The 20,183-nt window shown below is 37.5% G+C and overlaps 1 protein-coding gene across 2 annotated transcripts in view; it reads right to left on the bottom strand.

Annotated features, from left to right (window-relative positions):
* PKIB (cAMP-dependent protein kinase inhibitor beta) overlaps positions 1-20,183 on the bottom strand; it is a 119,081-nt gene that overhangs the window by 22,284 nt on the left and 76,614 nt on the right. The window contains exons 1-2 of one of the 2 annotated variants that reach the window (XM_040965222.1): positions 10,007-10,619; positions 6,964-7,116 (exon numbers count right to left, since the gene is read on the bottom strand). The exons of the other annotated variant lie outside the window; for it this stretch is intronic. The gene's annotated coding sequence lies outside the window, so the exon portion shown is untranslated. Of the gene's footprint in view, positions 1-6,963; positions 7,117-10,006; positions 10,620-20,183 lie in introns of those variants that run through there. 2 annotated transcript variants of the gene reach the window in all.

Below are 20,183 nucleotides of genomic sequence, written 5' to 3'. Positions count from 1 at the left end.
TGTAAATGCTTAAACTCATCAAGCAAATGTCATAGATAAGTAAACTGGATTAAAAACACAAAAACACAAAACCCATCTATTTGTTGCCCACAGGCGATACATCTCACTAACTACAATTAGTGGGGATTATATCTGATGGATTTTGATGTTTAAAAAGCTCCATTTCTTCAAAACACATTATTTGATGTGTTTATTTAATGACTTAGATCATACAGTAGCATCATTTTCTTTTTTTTTTTTTAAAGATTTATTTTTATTATTTTTTCATTGGAAAGGCGGATATACAGAGAGGAGAGACAGAGAGGAAGATCTTCCATCCGATGATTCACTCCCCAAGTGAGCGCAACGGGCCGATACCATGCCTATCCCAAGCCAGGAGCCTCTTGCGGGTCTCCCACGCGGGCGCAGGTTCCCAAAGCTTTGGGCCGTCCTCGACTGCCTTCCCAGGCCACAAGCAGGGAGCTGGAAGGGAAGCGGGGCTGCCGGGATTAGAACCGGCGCCCATATGGGATCCCGGGCGTGCAAGGCGAGGACCTTTAACCACTTGCGCCACCGCGCCGGGCCCAGTAGCATCATTTTCATTAAGAAGGTTCTTCCTTTTCTTTTGCATTTCTTCAGCAATACATTAGTTATTCAGTAGCATGTTATTTAACTCCATGGTGTTGTAATTTTCTATTTTTTCTTCCTGTTGTTGATTTTGTTTTGTGGTTTTTCATTTAAGGGGATGTATAGTAACTGTGTAATAGAGACTGTTATATACAGTGACATGTTGTTTAACTTCATAGTGTTGTAAATTTCTGTTTTTCTTCCTGTTGAGGGTTTTATATTGTGAATTTTCACTTGGGGGATTTACAGTGACCGTGTAGTGATTGACAAGTCCAGATGTGAGTATTCGTGTTGTGTGCATCTTTATTTCCAGATCAAGAATGGACTCCCAGTGAAACTGTTGGATGTGTCTTGACAATACGATGCTGGACTCTCTGCCATTGTCCATACCTGCAATGATGAACTTATGACTGCCTATGAGGAATTATGCTGTTGTAATGATATGGGAGAACTCAGAGGTGAGTTGGAGGAATCAGAGGAGAGGGTTGGGGAAATCCGGTGCTATGAAACCATACCATAAAATGACAATAATATGATAATAATAATAATAAAGAGAAGAAGAGAATCCCCCCAAAAGATCAAAAATGTCATAGTTTACAAAAAGTATATTTAATGATAGTAAAAAGAAAAAAAAGAAAAGAAACTAGCTGCAACATTCACCAGCACACACAAAGGCCAACACTGGGGCACAGACTGTGCTGGTTAAGGGCCTGTCACCCGCTGGCACATGGAGAATCTGAGTCTGGGAGTGGCCCTAGTGGGGGAACTTGGCGAACTCCTCTAGTGGGCCGTAATCCCACTGGGGAGCATGTGAGTGAAGCTGGACATTGGCTAGTCAAGGTTGTTGGTAGGTGTGTGGGTTGGTGGGAAAGCCTTACAGACTGGGAAGAACCAGTCCAAACCATAGCACACTGCCATTTATGGAAGCCAGCATTGGGTGTGGGCAATGTTGGACTAGATTATCACCCCTGCCAGTTTGCATGAAAGCCAGGCATGAAGGCAGACTGGGCAGGGCTATTGCCTAGGGCTAGGCCGCTAGGCAATGCCAGCCCAGGCTGCAGCATCCAATGTTCGTGGATGGGTAGAATCAATATCAACAAATTGTCCATATTGCAAAAGTAATATACAGATTCAATGTAATCTCAAGGGAAATTGATCAATGCAATAGAATAGAAACCTCAGAGGCAAGCCCACATATGTACAGCTGATTAATTATCAACAAGAGAACTGAAGAGAACCAAGAGAAAATGTTGGTCTCTCCAGCAAAAGCTGTTGGGACAATTGGATATCAGCCTGCAGAAGAAGCAAGGTCTTTCTCTCTCACCTTATATAAAAATCAGCTCTAAGTGGATCAAGGTAATATATCTAGAATACATCAAATTATCAGAGGAAAACATAGGAAGCACTCTGCAAAACAAAGTTGCATTTTGGTGACTTTTCTAACAAGTGCAGGCAGTCAAAGCCAAAATAAACAAACTACATCAAACAAAAATGCTTCTGTACAGCAAAGGAAACAAAGCGAAGAAGCAACCAATAGAATGGGAGGAAAATCTTTGCAACCCTGCACAACAGATAGCAGATTAATATCCACGATTTACAGAGCAATTCAGAAACTCAGTGACAGCAAAACAACCTTGTGAAAAAATGGGTGAGGGAAATGAGCCAGCATTGTTCAAAGAATAGATTCAAATGGCTAACATATGAAAAAATACTCAGGTTCTCGAGCTATCAGGGAAATATAACTAAAAACCACATTGAGGTTCCATCTAACTCTAGCGAGAATGGCCTACATTCAGAACTCTGCTAACAACACCTGCTGGCAAATATGTAGGGAGAAAGGAAACCTTCAATAGCGCAGCCACTATGGGAGTCAGTATGGAGAGTGCTAAAACAACCAAAAACGAATCTACCATCTGAACCAGCTATCCCACTGCTGGGATTGTATCCAAGGGAAATGAAATCTGCATGTGAGAAAGTGCCCTGCAGTCCTGTATTTATAGCAACACAATCTGCAATAGTGAAGACATGGAAACAACCAAAAGAGGACTGGATAAAGAATCTACGGTATATCTACTCCATGGAATAATTCTCAGCAATTTAAAAAAAAATGAAATTCTACCATTTGCAACAAAATGGTTCCAACTAGAGACAATTATGTCAGTGAAATCAGCCAATCCTAAAAGAGAAAATACCATATGTTCTCTGTGATGTAATGCAACCTTCATGCAAAATACAAGATCAGATATACAGATACACACATTTACATGTATCCACCTATATGAACTGTAAAATGGGGACTACATATTGATACATTGCTTTGTGCCTCTCTACTCCCAAATAAAAAAAAGGACTCCCAATAAAACTGTTAAATATGTGTTTACAATAGGATACTAGATTCTATCTTTTTCTATAGCTAAAATGCCATGATACACTTAAATGGCAGAATTTTAGACTTGTGACTGTTACTGAAGCACTATACTATCATAATAATATGGGGGAAAAGGCGGGGATTGAATGGGTGTAAGAGAGAATTCCTGTTGTTATGAAACTGTATCATGAAAAATTTTAAAAAGAAAATAAGCTTCCTATAGCCTGATTTGCATATCTAAATACTTTGTCATGAATCTAAGTAGTTTTTATTTTTAAAAATTTTTAAATTTTTATTTATATAAAGGTAGAGTTACATAGAGTAAGGGAGAGACAGAGAAGTTCCATATGTTTGTTTACTTCCAGGAAAAGTGGGACCATCCAAAGCCATAAGCCAGGAGCTTCTTCCTGGTCTGCTGTGTGGGTACAAGGACCCAGGCACTTGGGCCATCTTCCACTATTTTCACACATAATATCAGGGAGCTGCATGGGAAGTGTAACAGCTGAGGCATGAAGTGGCACGTATACGGGATGAGGATGGTGGGTTTATCTGCCCCGACACAGCATAGGGTCTAGATGGAAGTATTTAAGAAATGCTTTATACATATTCACAATATCATTGCACTTACATAATATTCTTTTCCATGATTAAAAAATTTTGAGACAATTTATCTTCATCCAAGCTATAGAGCCTTGGGAAACTCTAGGCCTGAGAAGACCTGTTTTAATCCTCACCCTTATAAGGTACACACTTCTTTTTTAAAAAATTATTATTATTATTATTATTATATGATACAGTTCCATAGGCTCCTGGTATTTCTCTTATTCCAGCCCCAATCTCCACCCACCACCTAGTTCCTTTCTATCATTACTATAGTATAGTTCTTCATATACAGTCATATGTTCATCATTGCAGGCATGGACAATGGCAGAGAGTCCAGCATCTATTGTCAAGATATAGCACACAGTTTCATTGTAAATCCATCTTTGGGAGTAGAAATGCATACTACATTGTATCCTCACATCGGAATATGTTAGTCTCCATTTCACAGCTACTCTACATCCCCTCAAATGAAGTCATAATACAAAATCAATAGAAAGAAAAATAGAAATTTACAATGCCATGAAGTTAAATGACATGTTACTCTATATGACGTCTCCATTACACAGCTTACATCCCCTTAAATGAAAAGCCACAAAACGAAATCAACATCAGGAAGAAAAAAGAAATTAAAAGAAGTTAAATAACATGCTACTAATTGACTAACATGTAGCTGAAGAATTGAAAATGAAGAACCTTCTTGAAGAAAATGATGCTACGGTATGATCTATGAGTCATTGAATGATTTAATCAGAAGAAAGTGTTTTGAAGAGATGAAACTAACAGAAAACATCAAAACCCATGTGATATAGTTTCCACTGATTTTTGTTGGTGAAATCTGTCTCCTCCAGACAACAAACAGATAGATGGGTTTTGCTTTTTTAATCCAGTCTACTAATCTATGATGTTTGATGGAGCTTAAGCCATTTACATTCAGGCTTAATATGTATGGGTGGTACTTTGGTCCTGTCATTTTAGGAATGGATTGTGCATTGATTTAGTCTTCTGTTGTCATTTTACTGGGATGTTCTTTTCGTTTGCCTTTAGTTTTGTTTAGTGCTAGTCCTCTTCTCTGTGAAGAAAACATTTTTAAATATCCTTTGTAGGGAGGTTTGGAAGAGGTAAATTATTTTAACTTTTCTTTACTGTGGAAGAATTTTATTTCATTTCCAAAGACAAAAGAAAGGTATGCTGGACATGTTATCCTAGGCCAACAATTTTTTGCTTTTAGAATCTGGAATATGTCACTCCATTCTCTTCTGGCCTGTAGAGTTTCCTGTGAGAGATCTCCTGTGAGTTTAATTGGCATTCCTTACAAGGTACACACTTATAAGTTGAAATTGCTTTCTGTTAGTGCTCTACAATATGATTCCAATGCAGTCCATTTTTACTGCTAAGTATTTGACTGATTTTGATGATTGATTTTATATATTGACTTGACCGAGCCAAAAGGTGACCAGGTATTTGGTTAAAAATTATGCCAAAGGACAGAGCATGCTAATCTTGGTGACAGAGCATGCTAATCTTCCACCTGCTGTATCAGCAAACCATGTGGGTGATTCCTGTCCCAGCTGCTCCACTTCTGATCCAGCTCCCTGCTTATGGCCTGAAAGAAAGCAGTGAAGACCTGAAAGAAGCTCTTGCTTCTGATTTCAAATCAACTCAGCCTTAGCGATGGCGGGCATTTGGCCAGTGAACCAGCAGATGGAAGACCTTCTTTCTATCTCTCCTTCTTTCTCTCTGTAAAATCTGTCTTTCAAATGTTAATAAATACATTTTTTAAAAAATTACCCTGGAAGTGTGTGTGAAAATGTATACAGATGAGATTAACATCTATTTAGCTGGCTGAGTGAAGCACATAGTCCTCCCCAACGTGGGAGGGATTCACCCAATTCAGTGAAGGCTTGAGTAAGATAGAATAAAGGAGAACTTCTTTTCTGCCTTTTCTGATGTGGGGGCTTGGATTAGAACTGCAGCATAGTATTGGTTCACCTGGGATCAAGGTCTCAGGATACTTTTCTATATGATGTGTAGATGTAGGTATCCATATTGATTCTAACAAATACGATTTTGGTGGAACTTCTATTTTTTGTTGAAAGGTTTTTCTTCTGGTTTACTTTGAGATTTATCTCTTTGTTAGCACAAAATGTCATAAATGGCTTATGTAAAATCTATTAATTCCCCTTAGAATTTATTAGGATTGTTTTGAGATTTTCATCAGTTCTAGAAAATTATCAGGTATTGTATCTTTCAATATTGCTTTTCATTCTTTATTATTTCCTTGGACAGGGAGGCACTGGAGAGACACACCTATGCCTCCCAATCTTTCCCTTTTTTTTTTTTTTTTTTGTCTCTCTGTGCTCCATGCTGTATTATCCCTTCAAATCTGCCTTCTAGGTCTCCATTTCTTTCTTCAGCTGTGTTTACCTTGTTGCATAATCTGTTTGTTGAGTGTCTATTTTTAATTATAATGCTCTTTTTTTGTAGACATTCTACTTAGTTCTTTTTCTGTTTTAATTCTATTGTAATAACTTAGTAGTAATTTACACGTATATGTTGCTTTTCAAAACAAAAATAATATAAATGCCTAAAATATGAAAATGTAATCCTATCTTCTAAAATACTGCTTATTTCCAATTTTGTGTGTGGTAGTTTTAGTTTTCACAATACTACATTGTTGCCTCTTATTTGCCCAACATACAACAAAATGTTTCCTACTTATATTCTATGCATTGCAAAAGAGATTTTTCAACCCCCATTTACTCCTTTATACTGAATCTTTTAAAATCTCTGTTAAAAATTCCAATATCTGGGGTGGTTCAACAGACTAATCCTCCATTTGAAGCATCTGCAATCCATATGGGCTTTGGTTAGATTCCTATATGCTTATGATCCAGCTCCTTCCTTACGGCTCAGAAAAGAGTGAAGGCTAGCTCAACTGCTTGGGCCCCTGAATACACATGGAAGGTCAGAAGGGCTTTCAGGCTGCTGGCTTTGGAAGGTTGTCTTGGGCAGAACGGTTCAATGCTGATCATCTTGAGCTAACATCTACATATTACTGTGTTGTCTTTGTCAGAAACTACCATCACTTGCACCTCTTATAATGCTCTTGGCTCCCAAATAAAAACTGTTAATTATATCATGGGGGTGACACTCTATCAGGTGCAGCCTGTGCTTGACTGGTTTTATTTGAGACTTGCCTGCAAAGACAGTGATGACACAGTGAATAACCAAAAGTAATGCCAGAATTCTCTGGCTCCTATTTCTAGTCTACTAAGCATTACTAATTATTTGAGACAAATATCTTTATGTTGCTGTAATCATGCATGCACAGCACAGGCCAAAGGACAGTGCTTTATAGGGTTTGTAGAAAGCAAAGTAATCACTACCCTACAGAGAATTAAGCATTGCATCCTGGTTGTGATTTTTGTTCAAGTAATGGGAGTAACCTTGCTGATTTCCTGTGTTGCTGCTTGCCTTCCTGTTGCTGCTTGTACTCTCCTTACCTCCAAGTGCATCCATGGTGGCCTGAGGCTCAGGGGCTGATAAAAAAAAAAAAAGAGGATGGAAGAGGAAGGACTATTTGGCATTCAATGATCTTGCACTGCAAACCCACAGCCAATGTGCATGGGTATAGTACTACTACCTCCCAGCATATTAAAGGCTAATCTCAAATCATCAGCCCCTTTGCTGATTCATTGGGGAATGACTTAGTAAAATGCAGACTTCTATTGCAAGGAGACTGATTGGCACTCCTGGGAAGAAGAGGCAGCTGTTTACAAAGAAGGCAACTGAACTCCCAAACATTTCCCTGAAACAGCCCAAAAGGCATGAACCTGTGGTGTAGAGACACAAACCCAAAATGCAAATTTACAATACTGGAAACTCAAAACATTCTTATGGAACTTATGAAAACAAAAGAAGGAGACAAACAAAGGAAAAAAGAGTAAAATGAAGAGAGAACCTATGTGATCAAAAAATGGGGCAATGGCGTAGAGCAGTTTTGATTCATGGAGTCTGGTGGTTGGCCTGGCAATCTCCTCCTGCAGCAGTCTGCCCATTGTGTCTGTTGCAAGAGAGATCCTAACGCCCACAGTTTTAGAGAAATACTCCTGCAACCTTGTGACACAATGAAGAGGTGAAGTGAAATCCAATTTATGCCCAGAGTCTTTAAAAACATAAATCAATCCTTGCTAGCAGAGAGATGCCCAAGCTTGATGAATGATTTGGGGCTCTGGGGTTATGACCAGGGTAGACAGAACCTTCCACTACCACTACCTAGCATGTTCAGGACCATCACCAATAACAATAAATACAAACAGAAAAAAAGAGGAATTTTTTTGTCAACAAGAATCTAAACATTTTCTGAGCTAAAGAACAGAGGATCTCCAAGTCTTCAATCACGAAGTAGCGCCAAAGTGGGAAATGCTAATGATCCTGATTTGATCAATATGTTTTATACACATTGACAAATTGTACTCTATTGCATGAATATATATATATAATGTTTTCTTAACCATAAAGATTTTCTTAACATTTTAAAAAATAAATAAAAAAGGAGGTGGGGTCAGGGGAATATAGGTAGATAAAAAGACAGGAGAAAGAATGGAAACTGGGGCATAGTAGATCAAGCCATTGCCTTGACACGTGCATCCCACATGGGTGTCAGTTCAAATTAAAGCTGCTTTACTTCGAATCTCTTGGAAAAGCAGTGAGTGACAGCACAAGTAGCTGAAGCCCTATACTCATTTGGGAGACTCAGATGAAGCTCCTGGTTGCTGGCTTTAGCCTGGCCAATGCTGGTATCTGAGAAATGAACCGGCAGATAAAAGTCTTTTGTCTCAGTCAATTCTCCCTTGCTCTCAAAAATAAAGGAAATGAATAAAAATCCAAGACAAAGGCTCGAAATTTGATACCATTGGAAATTCAGAATTTACTTAAAGAATTTATATAACAAATAAGATGTTTTTGATTGGTTTTTGTGTCTCTATAACATAGGTCATGGATTTTAAATATCTTTTTAAAAAATTGGAAAACCTTCATAGTTTTAGCCAATTTTAAGGGCCAAATTATCAAAAAACAAATCATGGTATCCTAGTCTTAGAGAAGGAACAAATTCTTATGTCTCAAGTTAGCTATCAGAATCACTCTCTTATCTACATTCCCTATGATCAGAATACACCTTATCCTAAAATATCCCATGATGGGCATAGGCATTATGACTCAATAGAAACTAAATGAAAATTAAATTAACACTGTCATACAAATTGGCCTGACAAAATTGAAATCCATGACTCCCCTCCTCCCACTACAAGTTAAAATAATTAACATGGCTCATTGTAATTTAAAATAATGACAAGTCAAGGATTAAAACTTGTCATGTAATAGCTTAGGAGTGAATGGAGTGATCATCCCCCACTGCTTCTTTACTGAACAGCCCAACTTGGCTCAGCTAGCTGATGCTTAAAGCTGAACAAAGTGAATAGTACCCCATAGTAGATTGCTGCCATTTAGCGTTATGATCCCCCATCATGAAGGCCCCTTACACTATAAGCCAATTATTGACATTGATGTTCAATCCAATCAGCAAGTGATAGTTTTCTACTATAAATTTAGCTGATGTACTCAGTTCAGTACCCACTTTATCAACCTGTTAGTAGCAGTATGCTTTTATTTCCAAGTTTAGCAGGCTATCCATAGAATAACTCAGCAGCTTTGACATTACGCAGTCTTTACTGGCAAGACCTTAACTGCATCAGCTTCTCTTGGGGAGTACAGGCATGATATTACATTGTTGACATACTCCCATAAGTAGATTTATCTGGCATACTAAGTAAAATATAAGAAGGTATGCTTCAAAACATTCATGGAAAGCAGAATTCAAACATAAATGTATGATAGTAAAAAATATGTTTTTAAATCTATTCAAAAGAAAGATCTTTAGAAAATTCATTAAAAGTGTGTATTATGAAAAAAATGAGCATGCATTTCAAGTTTTTGCATCAAAATAAATATACTTGAATTCCTTCTCTTTAACCAAACTTCAACATCCTTATTCAAATACAAAAGAACTACAGAAAGAAGATGAGTAGGTCATTGTGTACCTCATACATAGTACAAAGCTTTGCCACCACTATGATATTCTTGAAAAATACTTAGTTAACCAAGGCCTGCCTCATCTCTGAATCTCAAGACAGGAACTGGCTTTCTCACCATCCATAGGAGCAAGGCAATCAAAATACCTTTTTTCCCCATTTTGAGTTATGGAGACAATATACTATTTTATAAGTTTTACTTAATTCATTAATGTTGTTACCTACAAATGGACCCATCTTGAAGTGAAACCCCTCCAACATAAGGCTATAAATTCTATAAAAATTAAAAACAAGAGGCACCCAAAGTTAGGACCTTCAGAGGATTTAGTAAGCTCACCTCAGGCCTCCTGGAATCACTGTGCTACCAACGATGGCTGTAATTCGCCCTTGAACTTCTGATATAAGCAACGATCTTGACCTAGCACTATGGTCCATTAGAGCAGCAGTCACAGACTACATGGTGGACTCTTCTGGAAACAGGGTGTTTCAGATCATGAGCCTGTGACTGTGTATCCAACTAACCATTATGACTTAACCACTGAAGCAGCACTTGAACTTAACACAGCTACTGAGATCATCTCCCTACAAGATGTAGTCAAACATGGACCTTCTGCAGCTCCACCAGCAGAAAGGAGTGGCTTTCCATGTCCTCTACGCCTTTACACATACCACAATGTTGAAGAAGGTCATCCCTCTCCCAGAGTTCTTGGTTACCTGGACTCTTGGAATTAACTGAAAGAATAATAATACAGATATATTACCATTACACATGCTGGAGCTCAAAAGAGTTGTTTCTTTTCATTTTGGCCAGGGTGTCCTTAATAAAGTCCAGGACCTAAGTGCGAGCACAACGGGCATAGTGCAGGTACTATATTCAGGTATTATATTAGCACTGTGTATCCTGGTTAAGTAGCCTCATCTGCACAGTATTACAAACTTTTACCTCATTGAGCACGAAGTACTGCTTACGAAAAGGGACGTTTGTAAATGTCTTGCTCTGTAGATATTAAAACTAAATTTTTAAATATCAGATTGCTCCATATATACACAGGATACAATGCAAGGCCTCAGCAGAACGTACCTCATCACATTTGGTGTTCTAGGCACTAGTGACAGCAACAAAGGCAATCACTTTAATTTCTCAGAATATTCATTGCTAGGGCCTTAAAGAAGACCTTCAGTGAAAATTCAGTCTCTGTTCTAGGCCTTAAGGGTTGTCAGTTCCAGGAGTCAGTTGATTAGGATGTCGTATGATATAGTACCTGATTATTCTCGAGTACCGAGTTTCAGTTCCTTGAATCTTTGTAGAATTATTCAAGCAAGTCACTTACATACTTCCAGAGGGATCTAAAGCACCATGCTCTCTGGCCTTCATACTCTAATCATCAGTTGATGGGCATTCGGGTTGAACTGCCATAAATATGGGGTGCAGGTAACTCTCAGATAATACTTTCATTTGATTTGGGTAAATTCCCAGGAGTGGATGACTGGGTCATATGGTAGATCTATTTTCAGACTTCAGAGGAATCTCTAAATTATCCTCTGTAATAACTGCCCCAGTTTGCATTCTCACCATCAGGGTACTCTCTCCCCACATCCTTGCCAGCATCTGGTGTTTTCTGATTTCTGAAATGATAGCCATTCTCATCGCAGTGAGGAGAAACCTCATTATGGTTTTTATATTTCCCTGATGGCTAGTGAATGTGCACATTTTTTTCATACATTTCTTTCTGTCAGCCATTTGAATTTCATTCTTTGAAAATTTTTTAATTAAATGTGAAAAAAGTTGACATCTTTTGGGAAAAATATTTTCTGATTACAAAGAGTGCAGACCCAAAAGAATGAAGCACAGGAAATTTCTATTACAGTCACTGGAAGTAATGAAGTTGACTGCAAATTATTTACAAGTATAGTTTAGAGATTTCCACACAGTAAAACAAATCAATATGCTCCTTACTGTAAGAGCCTAACCATTCCCACTGAAGCTGGATTAAGCATTTATGATCTACTCCAAGTAATGTTCATTTTGGGCTGCATATTCTTCTTGGTTCAGTAGCTTCTAAAGATCAGGCGTGCTGCCCCATCCCATCTGCTCCAATGGTGACCTCTTTCAATGCTAGGATTTTGTTTTGGTTTTTAAGCTTTGGATATTTTCTTTTTATAGCTTTGCCAACACAATATTATTACATCCTGATACCTGATACCAGGTAGTGTAAATTAAATCCTCTTCTTTCTCATGCACCACTCTACAAAGAACCAGATTTTTCACCTTAATACCTGATTAAATTGCGGGAAGACAGATATAATAGATGTGGTGTCAGAAAGTTTCATCTCACCTGTGCCAGCCTAGAGACAGAATGGATTTAAAGTAAGTTAGCTCCTTTCCAGATAATTTTAAAATATTAATGGAGAAGACAATGAAGCTATAGGAGGAGAGAAGGAGTCAGGGTGAGCAAAAGCCTATTCATCAAAAATCAATCTTATGCCAGATGAAGTATGACATTATTTCTCAAACTTGCGTATCCATAACACTCAGCTGGGAAGTCTGTTACGTATTCAATTCCCAGTGCCTTTCTAGGGCTTTTGAACCAGTATCTGACATCATGTGCATTGCAGGCACCCTAAATGATGGTGGCTACACAAGTTTGAAAGTAACTGAATGACAGTAAAAGTTAGATCACATTTTCCTCCATTTTTCTCCAGCAATACACTGGGAAAAATATGTACATTCCCAGATTATGTTATTTTAGCAGCTAACAGTGTGTATTTCACCCACTGGTACATATTGACTCCATTCTATGTGTATTGCATACACACAGCCTTGCAGACCCATGATCAAATATCATACCTGGTCAAAGAATTCCTTGAAGTAATTAAGTTACATCATGATATTACCTTTCTTTAGACCTGCTCTAGCCGGACATAAATTCCTTATCTTGGGTATACTGGTCATGCTCTGGCTTCTTCGACCTTTCACTCTAATAACTAACATTGAAGTACACCACTAAATTAGTTTAGGATGATGTTCAAAATAAATAATCTGTGACTTGTTTCCCCACCCCCTCCAAAAAAACATAATCTCTTGAGCGGCAAGAACAAATATACAATGGATCGTTATGGTTCAGTGAGTGCTTCCTGAATGAACTTTACATTGTTCTGATGCTGTGTAGTCCACATCATTTGCAGATCCTATCTGTGTGAGCAAGAAGTTATTGAATTTTTTCATTTTAAACATTGCCACATTTATATCCTAAGCAACATGACTGAATCAAGAAAAGCCTCTAAAATTACCTGATACATACCATTCACTTTAGGTCAATTTTCATTGCTATCCGTTGGCATCTGATTAAGGGTACTGAAGCATTTTAGCTCAGAAAAAAATCCCCCCAAATCATAAAAACTAAGATAACTGAAGAATATATCAAAAATATAACTCAGGAGCTCAGCACAGTAGCCTAGTGGCTAAACCCTCACCTTACAAGTGCCGGGATCCCATATGGGCGCTGATTCATGTCCCCACTGCTCCACTTCTCTTTAAGCTCCCTGCTGTGGCCTGGGAAAGTGGTAGAGGATGGCCCAAAGGCTTGGGACCCTGCACTCACATGGAGATCATCCTGGCTTTGGATTGGCTCATTCTGGCTGTTGTGGCAACTTGGGGGAGTGAACCTGCAGATGGAAGATCCTTCTTTCTGTCTCTCCTTGTCTGTAAATCTGACTTCCCAATAAAAATACAAATAAATCTTTAGAAAATACTAACTCAATTTCTAATAAATTTTAAATCAGCATAATTAAAAATAATTGTAAATTATTCTCACTAGCTGGGGAAATGGGCATGAAAGGACATACAAACACACTGAAAATAGCAGAAAGAATGGCTCAATATTGCTATCTGCCCTGAACAGCCTGAATGCATTGACTAACATCCTTTGTATCTCTAAAAGTGGTTAAAGAAAAAAAAATTGGATTCAGACAAAAGCACTCTTGATGAAAATCTCATTTAATTCAACCAATACTTCCTGAAGAATAAAATTTTCAGAAACAGTTTTTAGAAATGTAGTAAATATAAACAGATGTTTGTAACAGAATAAACAGTGAGAAAGAATAATATGTGAATACCATGAAGTAAGCAAGGCACTATATGATCGTTCTAGAACATGTTAGAGCAGCTCCATGACAACAGTACTTTCAGTCCTTAGTCAAATGTGATCAGCATTCTTTACCAGTCACCAAAGCAAGTGCTTTGCATACTTTTATGGTTTTTCTCTACTCGTTGTCTCTTGTCACCCTGCACAGAGTCTGATCCTAACAGAATACTACAATATTCTCTTCTTTACCCTAACCCAGGCCAGATCTTCAAAAACATTTAATCACAAGATTGGGCTCTCAGTGAGATTTTCCCCAAGGGAAGCCCCAAGAAAGCCTTAGTCCACAGAACCCAATCATTAATGGTGGCACTGCCCACAAATTAGGTAATGAAAAAGAAGATTGTTTTTGGAAATGGGGGGGGAGTGGATGGGAAATCTTCCCTAAATTACCCGCACTTTATCTTCCATCCATTTATCAGCTGTGGGGATTTTAAAGTCAACCTGTGTTCTTATCACTACCAACTAAGTAATGTTGAGTAGGTTTCTTAACCTCTATGAACTTCAGTCTCCTTGGGACCTGTCATGTGATGTTTCCCCAACAAATATAATATTCCATTATTTTTTCATTGAAAGTAAAAGAATCTAAATATTTTTAAGTTTTCTTTTTAGTAAATCAACATTTTTTAGCTGTCATGTTGCTTGATTCCTCTTACTTTTCCCATAAACATGGTTAAATCGAGCTGACCTACTCATCCTGACCATTCATCACAAATTAACTGAAAACTCAGGAGGAAAGAAGTGATTATTGTATACTCTAATTCACTTCCAACCATTGAAAGAAAATTTGCTTCATTTTTAAGGCCCCATGGACAAGGTGTGTACATTGCAATAACTTAAAAACTTGGAATTTTCTTTGATGGGTAAAATTAACTAAAACTATTTTTGGCTTGTAATGAAAGTGTGAACCTAAAGACAAACCAAATCAGCATGCATATTACAGCTGTTGTTTAATTTCAAAGAAGAGTGATCTGGTTCAAGTTATACTTGTGCCACTAGGCAACTGTCTTTAGGTGCTTTGAGCTAAAAAAAGAGTTGGCTCTTAAGTTCCAGGCTGCATACTGTACTCCATGATACAGTAGATGGAGGTTTTGGAACTGGAAGCTTTGCATGATCAGTTCTGCCAAACACTGGTAGTAACCCTACACCACCAAGTTAAGGCATAGGAATATTATGGCATTTTCAGAACCCTATGGTGCAGGTATGGAAATAATGAAAACCAATGGTAAGTCTATATTGGTTTTTACATGTGTCTCTTTCGCCAACAAATCATCTATACAACAGAGAAATATCTACCTTCTGTCATTTTGAATAGTCTTTGTCATTTAAAATACTATTGCTTGCCAAGGTAGAAATTCAAAACCTGTTTTTCAATAAATTCTAAATTAGAAGGCCTTGCATAATCTGAAATATCATGTTTCTTTGATGTGTTTTTAATTTAAAACGAGTCAGCCTACTCAAAGCAGAAATCCACTCAGTATTTTTCCAAGGCATCTGCTCAACACTGGCCAAGTAGAATGGGTATTTTCTATGTTCACACATGATATAAATTTTTTGAACCTCTTTCTGTTAATATTTTCAAACTCTATATCTAGACTTATCTGGAAAATATAAATGAGTCATTCTTGTCCCTATTTTTTATATACAGTAATAATGACACATACAAATGAAATTTTTAGTCTTTTTAAAACACCAGTTTATTGTATAATTTGCATCTTGGCACAATCTTTCACTTTTAGCTTGTTTCAATGATCATTCACTCTCATTTCTGAAATAAAGGAAGAGAGAATAGTGATGGGATGGAATCACGCTTCCACTTGTAATTTTGTCACTGAATAATGGCAAGTTTTTAATGACCTGTGAAGTTCAGCACCTGAGGGAAGATTAGTGTTAAGTGTGGTTTCTGAACTAAGAAATAAATAGATCCCAGGGCCTATGGAACTGTGTCATAAAATAAGAAATACATTTTTTTTAAAAATAGAAAAAAGGAAATAAATAGAAATGTTTCAAAAGGCTAATTTGGGGAGGACGGGGTGAGATGCAGATTCCACACAGGATATCCACATGTGTATCTAATTTTTATCACAGTGCATCTAATTCAGTTTCTTTTTCTGTTAACAACTTAATGGAATTCATGCAAAGTCAAACCTAGTCAATGTTGCTAAACAGAAAAACAAGGGTCAATCTAGGACTAACTTTAAGATATCTACGAATTTTGAACCTAATAACTTTAGTCATCAAAACAAAACCCAAATCAAAACATGAAAATTACAGCCCAGATTCAATGACAAGTAAAGGAGATCAGATAGCTGATACGATAGAACTTATGGTTAATTTCACAAGCTAATTTAACTTTGTATTATGAAATATTTGGCCAGATCTATCAGATAGATTAAGATAGCAATGGTTTCTAATTTATTCAAGGATAGAGACAAAAAAGGATGAACGCAAGAAGGACAAAGACAAAGACACAAAGGAGACAAAGAGGAGGAAGGAGAGGAAGAAGAACTTTTTAATGTCAGATCACCCGAGGATATGGTGGGTAAAATTACAAAGGGAAAATATTTAGCCTCTGGAAAGGAGTTGGGGGCAGGGATGGTAAGAAGAAAAATTTACACTATTCCTCTTTGAAGGCCAGGTCTTTCTATATGAACATATGCTTGGGGAACAATCTCTTCTCTTCAAATTTATTTTATTGCCATAAAAACAGACTATGAGACCTATGCTCTTCATGAAGTTGTAAGCAGACAACGGCATTATTGAACCATTGTTGATAAAGCATTTCACAGCAGATTTCTAGAACATTTTCACATGGCCTGATATGTTATGTCAGTTTATTAACTCCTCATTTCCTCGTGTTCCCACATGCTCTGACAACTGCCATTTTACTCTTTGCTTCTACAAATCTGAAATTTTAGATAACTCATGTAAGTGAAGTTATACAGTATTTGTCTCTTGATGATTAGCTTATTTCACTTAGTATAATATTCTTAAGGTTTATCCATGTTGTTTCTCACTGTGTAATTGCCTTCCATTTTGAAAGGCAGCATTCTAATTGTGCACACACACACACACACACACACACACACACACATATATACATACAATTTTCATTATCTATGTTTTGTCAATAAAAGATTAGGTGTTTACATATCTTAGCTTTTATAAATAGTACTGAAGTAAACAATACGAACAACACATTGATCAGGAAGTTTTAGGCGGCAGTAGCAAATGAATAATCAGAGCACAAAATTCAAAATAATGGGACACTAATGCCAGACTCAAGGTTCTAAAACCTTTCAGTAAAACCCACTGTTAATAATACCCCAAAAAGGCTGTTTATACTGGAAGACAGGAGCTATGATTATGTTGATTGCCTTGTAGTAAGAAGAATTAAAAAATAATCTAATGATCAGGAAAATAAGTGACAGAAGAAAAGGTACTTTTATACATAAAACACTTTAAAGGAATTCTTGTAAAATTATTATATGCATTTAAAATGGTACTATATATGTTGACAGTATTTAGACACAAACACACAGCTAAATCATATGCTTTCCTGTATAGGTTTTTAAAATATTTGTTTGTCTTTACTTAAGAGTCAGATTTACAAAAGAGAGGGAGACAGACAAGGGAGAGAGAATTTTTCATTTTCAGGTTCACACCCCAAGTGGTTGCAAGGGCACTCTGGAGCCAACAGCCAGGAGCTTCTTTCATGTCTCAATGTAGGTGCAGGCACCCAACGACTTGCGATATCCTCCTCCGCTTTGCTAGGTCATAGACAAGAATCAGGACTCAAAGTGTCCAAATAGGATGCCGGTGCTGCAAGTGGAAGACTGGCCTGAAACGTCAGCACACCACATATCTTTAATTCCCCTTTCTTCCTTTTAGAATTAGACTATTCAAGCTTAAGGAATTATTTATCATTTATTTTCTCACTTGCCTCTTAGATGTTGAAAGTCTGGATCACCGTAACTGACAACATTTAGCAGACAGCTTCAGTTATCTATGACAACAAATAGGGAAAACAGGAAGTAGAAACTCTTGCACTAGAGTCCTTCCTGCAGTCAAATCAGTTTTTCAAGTCACAGTGTGGGGCGTCCATATTGAGCACTGAGAGGCTGCAGTAGCTTGAATGTTGGAGACTAACACATAGGCCATTATCAAAGCCTTATCAAAACCTTCTGTGTTCCATCCAAATGGAAATGTGGTACATAATCATTCTTGAATAAATAATGTATCCTGGGCCTGGCACAGTGGCCTAGAGGCTAAAGTCTTCACCTTCAATGTGCCAGGATCCCATGTGGGCACCTGTTCTAATCCCGGTGGCTCCACTTCCCATCCAGCTCCCTGCCTGTGGCCTGGGAAAGTAGACAAGGACGGCCCAAAGCCTTGGGACACTGCACCTGCGTGGGAAACCTGGAGGAAGTTCCTGGCTCCTGGCTTTGGATTGGCACAGCACCGTCTATTGAGGTCACTTGAGTAGTGAATCATTGGACAGAAAAATCTTCTCTGTCTCTCCTCCACTCAGTATATCTGCCTTTCCAATAAAAATAAATACATCTTAAAAAACAATAATGTATCCTTTGTGATGGTTATTTTGAGATGTCAGCTTGGCAAGATAAAGAAATAGCTAGAAATCAAGTAACGCGTCACTATTATTTTTTGTTTTGTTTTTATTTTTTCATGGCATGGTTGCATAAGTACAGGATTTCTCCTCACCCATATCCCCTTCCCACTCCAACTGTTTTGTCCCATACTATTAAAATAGTATAATCTTTCAGCAACAGTCACAAGTCCATCATTCTGCTATTTAAATTTATCATGGCATTGTAGTTATAGAAAGTGGTAGAAAATCCAGCGTCCTAATGTCAAAATATATTTAACAGTTTCATTGGGACTCCTCCCTTTATTTGGGAGTAGAGTTGCACACTGTAACATAGCCTGACTTTTCAGACAGTCTCCAGTTTACAGTTCCCCTAGGTGGATACATTTATACACATGTTTACCTATATATTTATAAGATATCCATCTTGTTGGGATTAGTTATTTCATTTAGCATAATGGTCTCTAGTTGGGACCATTTTGTTGCAAATGGTAGATTTCATTCCTTTTAATGGTTGAGTAGTATTCCATGGAGTAGATGTGCCACTTCTTTTTTATCCCTTCCTTTTCAACAAGTATTTGGTTGTTTTCCTGTCTTCACTATTGTAAATTTTGTTTCTATAAATATAAGAATGCAGGTCTCTTTCTCATATGTAGACTTCACTTCCTTTGTGCATAGTCCTAGGAGTAGGATAGCTGGTTCAGATAACAAATTCATTTTCAATGGTCTCAGCGCTCTCCATACTGACTTGAGTAGTGGCCACATTAGCCTACACTTTCATCAATAGTGGAATAGGATACCTTTCTTTCCACCTTTACGCCAGCAGATGGTGTTAGTAGATTTCTGAATGTAGGCCAATCTCACTGGAGTTAGGTGGAACCTCAATATGGTTTTTATTTGCATTTCCTCATAGCTAGAGAGTCTGAGTATTTTTTTACATTATTAACCATTTAAATTTATCTTTTGGAAAAAAAAGTGCTTGCTCATTTCCTTCTCCCATTTCTTCACAGGGCTGTTTGTTTTTGCTGTTGCTGAGTTTCTGAATCTCTTTTGTAAATCCTGGATGTTAAGTCCCCTATCTGTTTTGTAGTGTGCAGATTTTCTTCATTTCTGTTGGATGCTTCTTTACTTTGTTGATTACTTCTTTTATTATACAGAACTGTCTCGGTTTGATGTACTTCCATTCGTTTTTTGATGGTTTTGCCTTTGACTCCCCATGGTTTTGGTGAGTTTCCTTTTTTTTTTTTTTTGGATGACTTTTTCTAAAAGTCATTACTAATGCCTGTATCTTGCAGAGTGCTTCCTATGTTTTGCTCTAATAGTTTGATGGATTCTGGGTGTATATTTGTGTCATTGATCCACTTAGAGCTGATTTTTATATAAGGTGAGAGATGAGAATCTTGTTTCTTCTGTGGGCTACTATCCAATTGTCCCAACCACTTTTCTTGGATAGACCAAACTTTTCCCCTTGGTTATTTTCAGTTCTCTTCTTCTCTTATCAAATATTAGCTGGTTGTACCTACGTGGGCTCACTTCTGTAGTTTCTACTCTTTTCCATTGATCTTCTGTTTCTGTAACAGTACTAAACTGCTTTCATTTCCACTGCCTTGTAGTGTGTCTTGACGTCTGGAATTGTGATTTCTCCAGCTTTATTTTTCCAGCTTTTATTTCTTCAAAATAGCTTTGGTTATTCGTGACCTCTTAAAATTCATCTGGAAACACAAGCTTTACTTTGAAAGTGACTGGGAGAGTGTTTACAGAGACTT

The sequence above is a fragment of the Ochotona curzoniae genome, unplaced genomic scaffold, assembly GCF_017591425.1.
Source record: "Ochotona curzoniae isolate NIBS_2020 unplaced genomic scaffold, NIBS_Ocur_1.0 scaffold_3890, whole genome shotgun sequence".
NCBI classification, from domain to species: Eukaryota; Metazoa; Chordata; class Mammalia; order Lagomorpha; family Ochotonidae; genus Ochotona; species Ochotona curzoniae.
The sequence above is the reverse complement of the archived record's forward strand: the minus strand, read 5'-3'. Positions and strand labels throughout refer to the sequence as shown.